The 15,959-nt window shown below is 43.7% G+C and overlaps 2 protein-coding genes across 7 annotated transcripts in view; one reads left to right on the top strand and one right to left on the bottom strand.

Annotated features, from left to right (window-relative positions):
* MED12L (mediator complex subunit 12L) overlaps window positions 1-15,959 on the top strand; it is a 329,485-nt gene that overhangs the window by 171,950 nt on the left and 141,576 nt on the right. The gene's annotated exons all lie outside the window — the stretch shown is intronic.
* Window positions 1-15,959, bottom strand: part of P2RY14 (purinergic receptor P2Y14) — an 80,504-nt gene that overhangs the window by 52,657 nt on the left and 11,888 nt on the right. The window contains exon 1 of one of the 2 annotated variants that reach the window (XM_067737497.1): window positions 6,407-6,684. The exons of the other annotated variant lie outside the window; for it this stretch is intronic. The gene's annotated coding sequence lies outside the window, so the exon portion shown is untranslated. Of the gene's footprint in view, window positions 1-6,406; window positions 6,685-15,959 lie in introns of those variants that run through there. 2 annotated transcript variants of the gene reach the window in all.

Below are 15,959 nucleotides of genomic sequence, written 5' to 3'. Positions count from 1 at the left end.
TCAAACCACTGTATTTGTGTTCCTGAGAAATAAGGTGATGACAGTGATGACAACAGTAAACATTGCTTGTACTCTTATGTCACGTCAGTCACTCTTTGGGCACTGTATACATATTAATTCATTTAACTTCCATGACAAGTGAGGGAAATTATTCATAGGGTCATTAAGTAACTTTATCAGGGTCATGTCAGAGTAAGCAGTGTGGAGTCAAGATTGGAACTAGTGGGCTTCCCTGGTGGCGCAGTGGTTGAGAGTCCGCCTGCCGATGCAGGGGACACGGGTTCGTGCCCCGGTCCGGGAAGATCCCACATGCCGCGGAGCGGCTGGGCCCGTGAGCCATGGCCGCTGAGCCTGCGCGTCCGGAGCCTGTGCTCCGCGACGGGAGAGGCCACAACAGTGAGAGGCCCGCGTACTGCAAAAAAAAAAAAAAAAAAAAAAAAAAAAAAAGATTTGAACTAGTCTGATCCCAGAATACACGGTCTTTGCTCTTGATTACCGTGCTCTGCTACTTGGCTTTGCGAGCATGAGGACTGGCGTCTCCCTTAGCGAGAACAAGGCACGCACTTCTCCTGAGGTGGGGTAGGGATAGGAATGGATTTATTAGATAAAAACTAGTGAGGCAGGATGTTCTTTCCATGACATATTCAGTTTGTTAAAATAAGATGCTCCTTATTGCCAACCATCCATGAGAAGTTGTGGAGAAATTTTACTGTGCCTTTTTTTTTTTTTTGCGGTACGCGGGCCTCTCACTGCTGTGGCCTCTCCCGCTGCGGAGCACAGGCTCCGGACGCGCAGGCTCAGCGGCCATGGCTCATGGGCCCTGCCGCTCCGCGGCACGTGGGATCCTCCCGGACCGGGGCATGAACCCGTGTCCCCTGCATCGGCAGGCGGACTCTCAACCACTGCGCCACCAGGGAAGCTCTACTGTGTCTTTTCCTTACTCGGCTAAGACAGGTTCCATTCTTTGAGGGCTTAAGAGTCTAGGTCTGGGTTTGCTTTTGTGGTAAACTCTTGTGGCTGCTCAAGTCTTTAAAAATTCTCATACTACTTGAACTAAACTAAGAAACTGGACGTGACTGGCAATGTGCTACAGTTATAATTTACGAGGGACAAGTAGTTCCAGAACTGTCATCAGCGGAGCCATACCCAAGAAGAAGAATCTCGCCACAACACCAAAAGATTAGGCAATAAAGGTGCATTGTAAGTTACGGTAATGTATTTAAAGGAAGTATTTATCCTTTCCTAAAAGTGATTCCTACTTAGTCTTGTTTCTTGGTTAGCCGGCTGCCTGCCTGAGTGGCCCTGGCGACAAGGACTACCGATTTCACATTCTTCATAGGCTCAGGGATACAGAGGCAGCTAATCTTACATTTTAGGTTTTCTTTTCATCGCAGAGCATATTCTTTCCCTTCCTTTTTTCACTTCTATAAAGATGGTGCTTGCGGAGATATTTATAGTAGGGAAGGAAGCGGTGAGATCCTTGTGCAGAAACATAGTTGGCAGTTTCAGGGGCCAGGAAAGAGAGAATATGAAACACTCCGGGCCACCTCCTAGGATATTTAATTGAGTTTAGTATTGTTTCCCGTATTCCATTTTCATCACAGTGCGTTCAGGGCTATCAGCTCCTACCAGGGTTAGGTCTGAGATTTGGATCAAGTCAGTACATGTTGGTTGGCTTCTGATGAGATTAGGATCCCTTCCAAACCTCTCTAAAGAAAATAAAAATGTAACCTAATAAGTTAAAATAGGCCCAGAGATTGTTGTCATACTGAAGAAGTACCACTTCCTAGAGGAGAAAGATTGCCGATGGAAAGGTTGTCTTTGTGCCTATTAGAACGTAAGCTCCCTGAGGCGAGGGACTCTTGGAAGCAGAGTATCTCCAGTATCTAGAATCGTGGCTGCCACACAGTAAGGAATCAGTGTTTGTTGAATGAATGAATGACTGAAATAGCTCTAGAATGAGAAGGAGATTTTGCTTATCCTCTGCAGCAGGATGGTAACATTCATTAGATGAAGCCTCCTGTGAGCTCATTTACCAGCCTTTGACCTTAGGGCTGGAAGTGCCTGTAAGCAGCAGGTGGGCCCTGCTTTCCAGCCAGGTATCTCCCCCACAATAAAAGAAAGGTTAACACACTTCAGGTCGGCTTGGTGTAAATTGTACCTATCGTCCAATCACGTGATAAAAGTAAGTGTGTGATCCTAGAAGACTGAGAATCAGACTCTTTTTCCCAGTGTTCACACCAAAGTGTACAGTCTCCTTTGGGCCAAGTCTGAGAAGCCAAATAGCTGATCTTTCTCGTTTTTCTTTAAGATTTTAGCCTCAATAGCAGATGTTACATAATTGAACAGAAGCCACCGATCCCTCTCTGACTTTTATCTGAAAGATAAAGGGTCAGAACATGATATCTGAGGCCTTTGATGCTTTTCAGAAACAGCAGATGGAAGACTTCAGTGAAGAATAAAAAGCCAGCAATTTAATTTAGGCTGAGTGAAGACAAAAGATTTCAAAGGAATGGAAAATGTATCAGATCCAAAAGCATATGAGCAATATTTCACTTTGCCTTTAAAAGAACAGGTGGCTTGAGAAACTTTGTGGCAAACTTGGTTTTTCTGTGAATTAATATTTCCAAGTTATTACCACAAAGATAAGACGAGTAGTAAATTTCCTACTAAGTTTGTACTTTTCTCGGTTGCTAGTTGGGAAAAGAAAACTCCCTGTAGAGGAACCAGAAGATTTAGTAAAAAGGATTTTAAAGACCTGATGGAGGAGACTTGATCCCACACGCTAGAAATTTAAACCAGACTTTATATAGTTTGATGGTGGGTACTTTTTTGGTAAAGATAGGATACTTCTTCTGAAATGGATTTCTGTAGCCATGATCCCTAGACTTTTAGGAGGCAGTGCATCTTTCAGCATTCAGGGCAGCGATGGGTTTAGTACCAGGATGTAGTAGCAGACATGCACTTAATTTGAAATCCCAAGCAGTAAACAGGATCCAACCAATGAAACCCCTTTGTAGCATCCGATCTGAAGGGTAAGGATGACCATGTAATTTATTGTCCAAACCAGGACACTTCTGAGGTAGAAAGGGGGAACCATTTACCATTATGCCAGAAAGCGGGTGAAAACTAGAGTTGTCTCAGGACTTAGTGACACTTTACCCAATGGAATTGAAACTTGAACGTGCAACACAATTACCTGGAAGCCTATTAAAACACAGACTGCTGGGCTCCACTCCCACAGTTTCATGTTCGGTAGGTTTGGGATCAAAAATTTGCATGTCTGACAAGTTCGCTGGTGATGCTGGTGCAGCAGCCTGTCTGGGGACTGCACTTTGAGAACTACCGCTCTGCCTAGACAGGTGTGGCACTCTTATGCCGACGATGTAATTTTCAGTTGAAAGAAACTCTCCTTAGTGTTCAGTCCTCCTCCGCTAGACAGCCCTCTGCAAATGAGGATACCCATGAAGGAGACGGCAGAAAAAACTTGCATTGGCTTCGACCTGTGTCTCTGTGGACTGGTCTGTTCTTGGCATTCCAGAGACAGCTCCCTGGTACCAACCTAACCTTCAAAGAAATGTTGAAACCAAATGGAAGAAACATGACTTCTGGTTTCTTACCATACAGACTTTGGCTTGGGGAAGCCGCAGCACCTAAATTCACTCTAGGGACATTTTATAGAATGAACATTGTTACGGGCAACAGTGTTCCTCCACCCTTTTCTTTTGCATCTGAAAAAGCAAGGTGGGTCACCAGCGGCTCTGCTGGAGCCATCTGAGAAAATGTGGCTGGGGTTCTTGCTCTTGGTGCAACTGTTCAAACTGGCACAGTCTGACCCGGAAACACAGCTTCACTGTGTGCCGTCAGTACTCGGCAGGCTTTGTCACATCGGACTAAGTGAACTTGCTAGAATTGCGTCATGCAGGACTCCTGCCTAACTGCAGAAACAATGCTAGCTCTTCGTACGTTGGAAAAAAAACCCCCCAAACCTCCAATATTTCTCAGTTCAGCAGTTGACTTCAGAAACATCGTAGATCTAATGGGAAATATCTGTTTGTTTCCCTTTCTTTTTAAATCAAAACTAATGGGGGGTGCTTTTGCTTTTTAAGCATTTATTCATTATTTTGCCCTCTCGTTAACTGACTTAGACTGAATGAGAAACACATGGATAGATTTATTAGTCAGGCAGATGTGAATGTGGGATTCACCGTAGATGAGTGGTTTTTAAAGGGTGGACCCCCAGATCAGCAGCATTACTATCACCTGGGACTTTGTTAGAAATGCAGATTCTCTGGCCCCAACTTACTGAATCAGAAACTTTGGGGAGTAGGGCCCAGGGATAAGCGTTTCAACAAGCCCCCCAGGTAATTCTGACGTGTAGCAAAGTTTGACAGGCACTGTTGTAAACGGCTTTACGTTATATCTTATCTGTCTGTTTTGGTCTACAGAGGTATTGAAATGTCTAAATTATGCTTTCCAGTGGTCTGATATGTAATTTCATACACATCTGCTTCGATTAAATGAGTCTTTGTAATAATAGTGAAAGCAATGATGATGTTAGCCAACATTTACTGAACACTTTCTACATTACTATGTTAAAGATTTTACAAATAATATCTCATTTAATTTCACAGTAGTCTTGTGCTAATATCATCACTGTTTTACAAATAGGGGAATGGGACTCAGGAGCTTGGTAGACAGGCCTCTTAGAGGGTGGTTTCTTAGTATTTTGCTGCCTGGTGTACCCATTAGCTGTTTTAATGTGTCTCCCCCCCACCCCCCCACCCCCCAAAATTCTCCTGATTTTGAGAGACTGTCTTTTTCTACTCCTGTCTCCTTCCCCCTTTTGTATCCTGTTTAAATATGTCAAGGATAATTATAATTTTATGTTTTTAGAGTAATTTTTCTCCCCAGTATATGTGTGTGACACTAGATTGAACACTCTTCGCACCAGGGAATTAGAAATACTCTCCTACAAATGCATGATTGAGGATGAAAGCAGTTGAAGAGGATTGAAGGACATGCCCATTGGCGATTGGTGGGACAGTGTGGCAGGGCCGGGAGGGGTGTAGCAGTGGGAAGGCTGGGCTGACTGAAACCCTGTGGGGTGCAGATACCTTCCTTGTGCCCAGGGGCTCAGGCTCACTGTGATATCAGCTGGGTAACCTTGGTCAGGGTGGTTACCTCCTGTCTGCCTACTTCCTCAAGTGTGAAATGGGCACTTTCACATCTCAGCAAACAGTAGTTTTTTTCCCCACGCCCTGCCCACTCTCCCTTCCTGGGTCTTCACGCTTTGAGTATCTTGGTGTCCCCTCATTTCTTCCTTACTAAGCTGTAACAGACACGACAATCTACAGTTTATGTGTATTATTACCAGTGTGTAATGTGTATAGATGTGCATACTTTTATGTGTGTATTTATAGATTTTATTGAAGTCTAAAATTTATTTGTTATGTTCACAGATCATAAAAGGTTATTTTGATATTTTAGAGTGAGTACATTGTTTTATTTATTTATTTTTTTAAACTTATCTAGGTTTTTTTTTTAGTGCCAAAGCTGTTTCAAGTCTGTACGTTTTAGGAAGCTAAATATGCAAGCTATAGAGGATTTTCTGTTTTACCAGCGTGACCTTTGGTTCACTTTCCCCATAGAATTAGGCATCCTTGCTTGAAAAAAAAATTTCTGATTGGTTCACTGTGCTGACAGTGTGGATCTGCCCTAATTCCCCTGTGTGTCCTGTAAATTTATAATGTTTAAAGTATTTTAAATAATTTAGCTGGTTAGTCCTAGACCATGATAAGTTAACATGTGAACTTAAAGTTTTGCTATGCACAGGAGAGATGTTTGTGATTCACTTTCAAGGTAAATACATACTTTACTAGGTATTAATAGGGTTAATTTATCCCAATAACAACAAAGACAAAAGCTTTTATCTATATAAGTATATGCACAAATAGATACTAACTGTATATCTATGCCTACGTGAACTGGCCAACCAAAACATACTCACACTGACTTATAGGTATTATTATCATAATTGAGTTTGCAGTTTTTAGAGGCAATTTTGATATATATCTACAAGCTTTTGAAATGTTTGTCCTGGGTGAATACCTTTCAAGCATTTTCTCTGATTTCGCCTCATCACAGATGTATTTTGACAGCCACAGTCGGAAATCCTAAACAATCATCAGTGATAAAATTTCAGATTTGGATCCCCAAACCAGCACGAGCAAATATATTACTACATCAACCAATTATAGTTCTCAAACCCAAAGGAACTTACTGAGAATGGGGACAGTGCAGTGGTACTCGGCACCACTGCCGCCTAGCCCAGAATTCTCCTCTTCCATTCTCATGGCCCCTTCACACACCCTGATGTTCTTTCATGGAAAAGCTGTTTCCTTACCTGTTTGTAGCCCTTCATCTGTGAGTCAAACAGCATTCATTTCAGAACATGTCTCAGTGGACGCTCCAGGTTAAGACTGTTCTACGCAGAGTTCTCACTCGTCTTCAGGAACAGATGAAAATCAGGAACTTGACAGAAACCATGAGATAGTAGGTCAGCTGTCACTCTGCTGAATTGGTCAGTTAGAACTCACTCAAGGTCGGGAAATGGAAACAAGGAGGAAGAGAGATGTTTGGATCTCCGTGCGTGTCGGGCTGGCCTCTGTGCTAGTTCCTTTCCTTCAGTGATCCCTAAAAAAGCGTGGTCCTTTTTTTTTTTTCTTCTTGAACTTTCTTCTACTTTTTTTTTTTTTTTCTCCCCGACATCGCCACGTCATCCGGCAAATGAACAGCTGGGCAACAACCTCAGCAGGTTTTCTTTGTAAACTTCGCCATTGCCAAATTCAACATGTGGTAAAAGGTGGAGAGCTGGTGGGGTCACTGAGGTGGGAAGACATGGCTGTAGCTACCACACCCTCCTAAGAGGAAGCTCATGGGGGAGGCAAAAACTGCCCTCTACCCTTCTAGGTTCCTGGGGCTGGCCTCAGAATTACGTTGACCTGAGACCGACTAAAAAGTCTAATAACATGTGTACATGGGAGAGACCCAGGAAAACTGAGTAACTCACCAAAATGGCAGAAGCCACCACCTCAAACTCCGTCTTCAACCAAAGACAAGAGAAGATGTTGAGGTTAGTGGTCTGGGAATTCAAAGCGGGGGAAGGCAATTCACAGGAAGATGAAAGAAGAGCCAGTGTTTGGTAAACAAACATTTGCCGTACCCTGTACAGAGACAGTGGGACCCCGAGAGGCATTTTAACAAACAAATTCTGCTAGGTTCCTCCCTGTCTACACACCTAATTCATATTATACTGTAGGTATCTGTAGTGGTAGCTCCCTCCCTGGAACAGGTCCTCTACCTAAATTCTTTTAGGCAGTTAGGGGGGTAGGTCAAAGGTTCCTGAGTCTTTGGTGCCTGGATTGTTTCCAGCTCAAAATAATTAGCAGGCCTAAGAGACACATTTTGTGGGGGGGGGCAGGTTTTGCTCCCCGTTTCTTGTCAGCGGCCACATGGTGTGACAAACAGGTGGTGAGCGGGGCTCCCCCCAAATGTGGAATTAGTATTTGAGTAAAGAAGCATTCTGGCATCCATGACCCCATCTGTTAGATAAGAGGTGCTGTTATTGTTATTTTTTTCCCCACATTAATTTTTTCCATATTTAAGCATTACTGACAAATCTTGGGTTGGCCAAAAATTTCGTTTCGATTTTTCTGTAAGATGTTATGGAAGAACCCAAACGAACTCTTTGGGCAACCCAACAGGTCCCGAGTAGGACTTCAGATAAACTCATCATGCGTTAATCTTTTGCTAAGTGTGTGCTGCTAAGGTTACTGTTTTGAAAGTGAGAGGCAGGAAATCTCTGTATTTGGGGTTTCTTCCAGGTTGTATAATATAATTCGTAATGTTCCAAGGAGCGCTCCAGTGTCATGCCCACTGAAAAATCGTGTGCAGTTAGAGATGGAAGTACTCAGAATTGGGCTGCGAATCCCTCATCAGAGTGTGTGACGCAGAACCAGATAAGAAATTCTGCCCTGGAAGCTCTTTATTAGGCTGCTACATTGCAGGTGTGTTCTCTCAGGTGGTTCCACGGCCGGATTGTGGGCTCACAGTTTAACGTGTCAAGTTCAATTTGACTTAAAAACATAAAGTACATTTGCAGTCACAATAGTCAGTAGTACTTATTTCTGTGCTTATGATATGCCAGGTGCTGTTCTAGGTACTTAACGTGCACCTACTGTGTAATGGGCTGTGTTCCAGGCACTGGGGATGAAGTAGTGACTAAGTCAGACCCAGGTCCCTTCCCTCATGAAGCATATTTGCTTATTTTGAGTCTTACATACAAACCCAGTAGTCACTACTGATCCTTAATAGACTCGGCGGAGGCCCCAAGGGGCGCAGGGCTGGTTTAGGGAAGCTTCCCACTTGGCTGTGCCTGGGTGCACCCCTTCTCCCTCCCTCCCCGGTGCCCATAGAGTCCTGGCTGCTGCTTTGACCCCTGGGGCTCAGAGCACCCGTTTGCCTACAGAGGCTTGCTAGCTTCCGCTTGCAAGGAGATCTGGTGGGCAAATACATGTAAGGACAAAGAGACAAGGACGATTGCCAGGGCACATTGCAGAGTCCTTCAGATGTAAACATTATGCTGATGAAATGGATGACTTAGCACTAGCAGTCTCTGAACTGCGGCTCTCAAGACTTCCCTGACTTATTGCAGGAGGCTCTGTTTATTCTGACGGTCTCAGAAACACCCATTATTTGTCCCCGTGCTCTCTTGTGTTTCTTGCCTTCTCCACGGGGTGCCCCATGTTTGTATGCAGCACGACTCAGGTGGACGTTACCATTAAATTAAATTCACTGGATCTGCTTGTTTTCCTCTTGATACCAGGAGTTGCAAAGTCCAAGGCCAAAGGGAGCGCCCTACAGGTGGTCACCTGATGACAGGTAGTCCAGATAAGTGAAGCAGACCAGGTGTAAGACCCTTGGGGACTGAGGAATGGTGGAGAAGTGGAGAGCTCATGGCCCACCCAGGGGTGGGGGTGGGGCAGCTGCTCAGCTAGACCTTGTCAGGGTCCAATGTTGCCTCCTCTGTGGATGGGCCAGTGTTGTCAGAACCTCAAGTGGTGATTGCCCTGTTTTAAACACTTTTTTGTGTTTCTGTGTTTTAACTCGTTGGGTTCTCACAACAGCTCCATGAGCTGGGTGGGTTCCACCTCTTTCTTAATAGATGAGGAAACTGAGGCACAGAGATGTCCCACAGCCCCTAGAGTTGGGATTTGGACCCTGGCAGAGCCGCTCCTGGAGCTCGTGCTCTCAACTGCACTTTTATGTCTCTTCTGGTTTCACGTGCCGTCTAAGTCAGACACTTTTCAAATCGTGTAGGCCTGATGTCTTGTGGGGCGAAACGGAACCTGACTGACTGACTGGCTCGTGGGAAGCCGGTTCGTGGCCTTTGCTTTATAGCAGTCGTATCGGCAGGTCGCCGGGGGACTCAGATGAACACTTGTCTGCGAGGACTGGATCGAAGCACAGATACACATCCTTTCCCACACTTGACTGAGGGGCGCTTTCTTTGTATTAGATCCTGTCACAGCCGGTTTACACAGGAACCATGTGAGGGACAGCTGCTTATATTTTTACAGATGAGAGAGTAGAACTTGGGAGAGTGTAACGAAGTTGCTCAGGCGGGGAGGTAGCTGGGCTGGACTTTGCAGCCAGAGTTCAGATTCAGAGTTCAGGATTCCTTCCCCAGTTCAGCGGCTCTTTTCCACAGCCACGTGAACAGTGAACGCTGGTTCGTTAATTCATCAAGCATCTGAGAGCCGGCTCCTCTAGGCAGGACAGGCCTTGTTGGGAGCACAGAAAAAGTGTATTTTCTCATCAGGAAATGCTGGTTGTACGCAGGTGTGACATTTTTTAATCTGAGGTAAAGAGAGTGATGGCAGCAGATAAGTGGTGAGGGTAATCATGATGATGGATACCAAGGCGAGTGGTAGAGTTAGTGGTTAAGGCTGTGCTTGCCTTGGAACTGGGGAAGATGAAAACATAAGGGTCCAGGAGGAACTTGGTGAGTTGTCTGTTCATCTTGTCTTCTCAGGATTGCATGTTTCAAGACAGAGTGTCTGCCTTAGGAGAGTTTTTGGCTATAGGAGCTTACTGCCAGCAGCGCAAGGGCACGTCCTGTCGTTTCTCTTCACATGTTTGGGAGGCTTTTAAGAAAAGCCTGGGGCTACCACCTCTTCACCCCTGGGCCCCTGGGCGGTCCTCCTTGCTCTCTGCTCACCTGGGGACTCTGAAGCAGTTCTGACTCTTTTAAGGTCGTTGTTTATATACTTGACTGGTCATTGACACCAGCCGGGGAGCTGTAATGATGCAGATTCCAAGACCCTACTTCAAATGAACCAGTCAGAACCCTTGTTTCTGGCTCAGAATTCTATATTTCCAAAAGTGTCTGGGTAAGTCAGAAATGTGGCCACGTGTGAGCCTCCCTGCCTTGCTGTTTCGGAGCCTCTGATCTTACAGCCCTTGGAGGAACTTTCATCCTCCGGGCAGATGTCCTGCCTCCTGTTTTGTCTAGCTCCCTCCAGCTGCCTGGCCCTCATCAGTTACCGCCATAGCTTTGGACGCCCGTGCAGACCCTGTGCCCTGAGAGCAGAAATTGTGATGATCAGAGGACTAGTTGGGTGGTATTAGTGAGAGGAGAGATTCATAGGGAGACCTTGAGACAGAGACTAGGGCTAGAACATCCACAGATTAGGTGAAACCCAAGGAGGAAGTAAGAATATCATCAGGGACTTATGTAGCAAAAACAAGAATGTCTGACTTCTCCTGGGGCCTTGAGTTTTATATTTCAGCCTGTCTTCTCTGATCATTTTTTTTTTCCCTATTGGATGTCAGTGAATGATACAAATCTGTCCTTACGCTGTCTGTTGTTACTCCTTCTTTTTAGCCGGGAGGTTTTAGGAGTGAAGTCTTCCTTTCTTTATGCACCTCACTCACCCTGTCACCCAGATTTTGAAAACTGGCCTCAGGTGTCCCAGAGTGTGGAGCTTGTGGAAACCTGGGCATATTTGTGAAAGACTTGGACATATTTCAATGCAGGATGTAAAATTTTTTGTATTTCCTTGAGATTTATGCTGGGCATTTTGTGCATATGCCTAAATGTAAAGATTAGCTTGTATACATTTTTTCTCTATTAGAAATGGAAATAAGTATCTTATTAATGTTTGCAAAAATATTTTATCTTGACAAACTATTGATCCTATTTTGTGTATTTTAAAAAATAGGTATTTTGTTCTGATGATTAACGACGCAAATAACGTGGCTTTATTCAACACTAGACACCAGTTTCAATACAAAATAAATAAAATAATAACGATGATGGTAATAATAATAGTAGTAGTAGTAATAATAACATGTAGAGGGCATATTTCCTGCTTCCAGGATTCCAAAAAGGAAAAAAGACAACATAATCGATGTTTTGTTTTCCTTTTGTCTCTGATGCTTTGATTTATGCCGAATAGTTCTGTGTTCCCTCAATTTATTTCCATTTCCCTTTGTGGAACCCTAGGATTAAAATACCACGGGGCTTCATCCTGATTGATCTCAGAACCCTCCACATAACCGGGTATGACCGCCACCCCCAGCCCATCCCATATGCTCACACACGCACACATTTCCTTTCCCCAGCATTGCTTCCAGGCGGGACTCTGCCTTGTCAGTTACGAGACTGGTTATATATAAACATCTCTTGTGTATTTGTGTACAAATAGAGTGAGTCTAATACGGGGAATCCTCCAAGGTCTGTTATCGTTTCCAGTCAGTTTCCATCCAGCCTGGCAACAGCTGCCTTAAAAGCTGGTTTACTTACTTCTATAAATGTCTTATTTTGTTCCTTACTCCAAAATCTTTTCTTTAGGTACAAAAACAACTTTATTGTTACTGCCTTATCCCCAATTTTTCCCACTTGCTTCACTGGACGGTTAGCCACACTAGAGCAATTTGCTTTTTCCCACTTGCTGTCTTGGGGACTTACTCATGTTAGCCCTATATAATTATGCCATTTTTTCTGCATAGCTTTGTAGTATCCCATAATTTATTTAGTCAGTCCCTATTGATGGACATTTAGATAGATATGGACATTTTCAATGAATCTATTTTAACTGCAGGAGCTCTTTACTGGGTTACATTGTTTTTAAAAAGTTAAAGCTTTGCTGACAAGTGATTTAGAGTGGGGTGTGTGTGTGTGTGTGTGTGTGTGTGTGTGTGTGTGTGTGTGGAGAGGGGGTTATGTTTGCAGACAGGACTCCACTGGACATTGAGAGATATACTGGGTTAAGGATACAGAGGATTTTAGTACAAGGCTCAATAGAAACATTATAGGAAAGTGCAGAGAAATTTAAAGGAAATGAATTTAGGGAAGTCCAGTGGTTAGGACTCGACGCTTCCACTGAAGAAGTGAGTTTGGAAGTTGCCCTCGAAAAGGATCTGTGAAGGAGCTGGTGTCTGAAATGATGGCTCTTTTATGCCTAGAATAGGGTGAAAGTCAATCTGGGAGGAAAAGAACGGTGTAAGCTAAGGCATCAGGGAAGGAAAGTCAGCCGAGGCGGGTGGGGCATAATGTGAGGATATCTTGATCGTCATGGTGAGGCGTTCATAATTCACTGTACCGTGACGCTTTCGAGCTTTGTGATACAGTAATTGAAGACGTGCTTTTAGAAAGTGTGATCTGGTAGAAAAACATGGAATGCAGACGTGCCTTTGTGTGTTTCTCTATGTGAGGCATCAAATCCTGCCAAAGTCAGTGCGTTGACTTAGGGTAGTGGAAGGGCGTGGCAGAAAGTATGTCTTTAGAACATAATTAGTCACTATACTGGAAAACAGTGCTTTTTGGTTTGTTTTAACCTCTTGAAATGAGCGACAGGCATGGAAATTCGTTGGCAGTTGTGTGCTTACCTTTATCTGAGAGTTATTGGAGAAACAAATGTCTGGTACGATAGCGCCACCTTCTGGAAGGTTGGCACCAGTAACAGTTCATAAAAAGAACTGATATGTGCAATATTTACATATTTTGTGGACAGCTAACAAAAACCTCACTTTGACATAGGCACTGACGTTGAGTCATGAGTTGAATACCTAGTCTCAATTAGTTGAATTGCTCAAACAGGTTTTCTGTGTTGCTAATATTAGATTGGGTTTAACCTTAAGAATCAGAAAGAATGAATTTCAGTTGATGATATTCACAAAGAGTCAAAATTGAGAACTCGTAGTCACAAAAACAAAATCTCAGTGCATGTATTTCCTCTTCTGTGTATGGATTTTTGGAAAAGTGCTCATAAAGCCAGAGGGCATTTTCTTTTATCCCTCGGAGTCTCCAAAATGTATCCTTTCTCATTATTTCCATACTGCTCTTAAGACTCAGTTCAGCAAATAAAAACAAAAATAAACAAATGGGACCTAATGAAACTTCAAAGCTTTTGCACAGCAAAGGAAACCATAAACAAGACCAAAAGGCAACCCTCAGAATGGGAGAAAATATTTGCAAATGAAGCAACCGACAAAGGATTAATCTCCAAAATTTACAAGCAGCTCATGCAGCTCAACAACAAAAAAACAAACAACCCAATCCAAAAATGGGCAGAAGACCTAAATAGACATTTCTCCAAAGAAGATATACAGACTGCCAACAAACACATGAAAGAATGCTCAACATCACTAATCATTAGAGAAATGCAAATCAAAACTACAATGAGATATCATCTCACACCAGTCAGAATGGCCATCATCAAAAAATCTACAAACAATAAATGCTGGAGAGGGTGTGGAGAAAAGGGAACCCTCTTGCACTGCTGGTGGGAATGTGAATTGGTTCAGCCACTATGGAGAACAGTATGGAGGTTCCTTAAAAAACTACAAATAGAACTACCATATGACCCAGCAATCCCACTACTGGGCATATACCCTGAGAAAACCGAAATTCAAAAAGAGTCATGTACCAAAATGTTCATCGCAGCTCTATTTACAATAGCCCGGAGATGGAAACAACCTAAGTGCCCATCATCGGATGAATGGATAAAGAAGATGTGGCACATATATACAATGGAATATTACTCAGCCATAAAAAGAAACGAAATTGAGCTATTTGTAATGAGGTGGATAGACCTAGAGTCTGTCATACAGAGTGAAGTAAGTCAGAAAGAAAAAGACAAATACAGTATGCTAACACATATATATGGAATTTAAGAAAAAAAAATGTCATGAAGAACCTAGGGGTAAGGCAGGAATAAAGACGCAGACCTCCTAGAGAACGGACTTGAGGTTATGGGGAGGGGGAAGGGTGAGCTGTGACGGGGCGAGAGAGAGTCATGGACATATACACACTAACAAACGTAGTAAGGTAGATAGCTAGTGGGAAGCAGCCGCATGGCACAGGGATATTGGCTCGGTGCTTTGTGACAGCCTGGAGGGGTGGGATAGGGAGGGTGGGAGGGAGGGAGACGCAAGAGGGAAGAGATATGGGAACATATGTATATGTATAACTGATTCACTTTGTTATAAAGCAGAAACTAACACACCATTGTAAAGTAATTATACCCCAATAAAGATGTTAAAAAAATTAAAAAAAAAAAAAAAAAGGCTCAGTTCACCTGTCACTATCCCTGGGCGTGTCCCTGACATCTTGGCATTGTTCATATACTTCCCACATGGCCTATGTTTTTATATCAATCTCAGCTGGAGTGGGCAGTGGCTGCCTTGGTTGGCTTGTTTTGGTCTCACCAGTGCCCGCTCCTATAGCAGGCTCTCAGAAATGTTTGTTGAGTGAATGTGTGTTACCAAAACACACCGGGGAGAGACAGGGAATATCCCGCAACTGTATGCTCTGGTCCTGTAGGTAAAGATAAGAGAGACGATGGAATTCATCTGAAAACAAGGACTGCGGATATTTTTAAATACTGTTAACCCAGTGGCATCAAATCATCTACTCATTTGTATCTGCCCACTTTTGAGTTCCTTCCGTAGGTTTCTGGACCCCCGACCTGCATAATGATTCATCCTAGGATGGGTCCCTTAGAGGATTGCGCGCTGCTTTATAAGACGGTTTATTTACTTGGCACTCTGACGGCTCAGCTTTTTTAGTGAATCGTTAGAACAAGTTAGGAAAATGAGCCTCAGAAGTCACTGAGAGAAGCTTCGGCCGGAAGGAGACTCATAGAGAATGAATACTTCATTTTTATTATGTCGATGAAAATAATAAACAATCTGTAATAGGAATAGAAAAATGTTTGATTTGAGCCAAACTGAGGACTAAAGCCCGGGAGACAGCCTCTCAGATACTTGAGGAACTGCTCTGGAGAAACATGGTTTTCAGCACAGTTTTATGTCTTCTCAAAACAGAGCACATAAAACAAGTCAGGGATACATTCCTTCATGGTTTCCAAAAAAAGATTGGCACGTACACAGTGAGTCAGTGTGGCCTTGGCCCCTGGGATGGGCGTCTGTCTTGTCATGGGAGGAGGACCAACACTGGCACCCCAGGAAGGGAAGAATTTAATCCCTATTTTTAACAAGGGCCTTTACTTCTGGTCTGTGCACCCTTTTCTTTAATAATTAAAGCAGATGTACAGTGTATGTTCGATAGGCCACAAACAGGCTGTTCTGTTAGCACGAAATTCAAGTCAACTCACGTATAGGGCGGAATGACTTCCCCGTGCCTCGATATCAGTTAGATAAACCTTTTATCAGTTAGATACACTTTCCCGGAGTTGTTCCGACAAATAGATGTCGCCTGTTCGGGCTGCGTGATGTGCGAAGAGCAGGCGCTAGCATGTTGAGGGGAAGGTTTTGTGGTGGGGAGACTTCAGCGAACTTGCCTGAGGTTAACTGAATGCTGTGGGTGAGCTCATGCAGGTTTCTGTCGTTGTTGTCACCACCCCCCCAAGACTAAGCACCCCTGAAATTTG

This window comes from Pseudorca crassidens, chromosome 5 (genome assembly GCF_039906515.1).
Source record: "Pseudorca crassidens isolate mPseCra1 chromosome 5, mPseCra1.hap1, whole genome shotgun sequence".
Classification (NCBI taxonomy): Eukaryota; Metazoa; Chordata; class Mammalia; order Artiodactyla; family Delphinidae; genus Pseudorca; species Pseudorca crassidens.
Note: the sequence above shows the minus strand (reverse complement) of the source record. Positions and strands in the feature narration are given on the sequence as shown.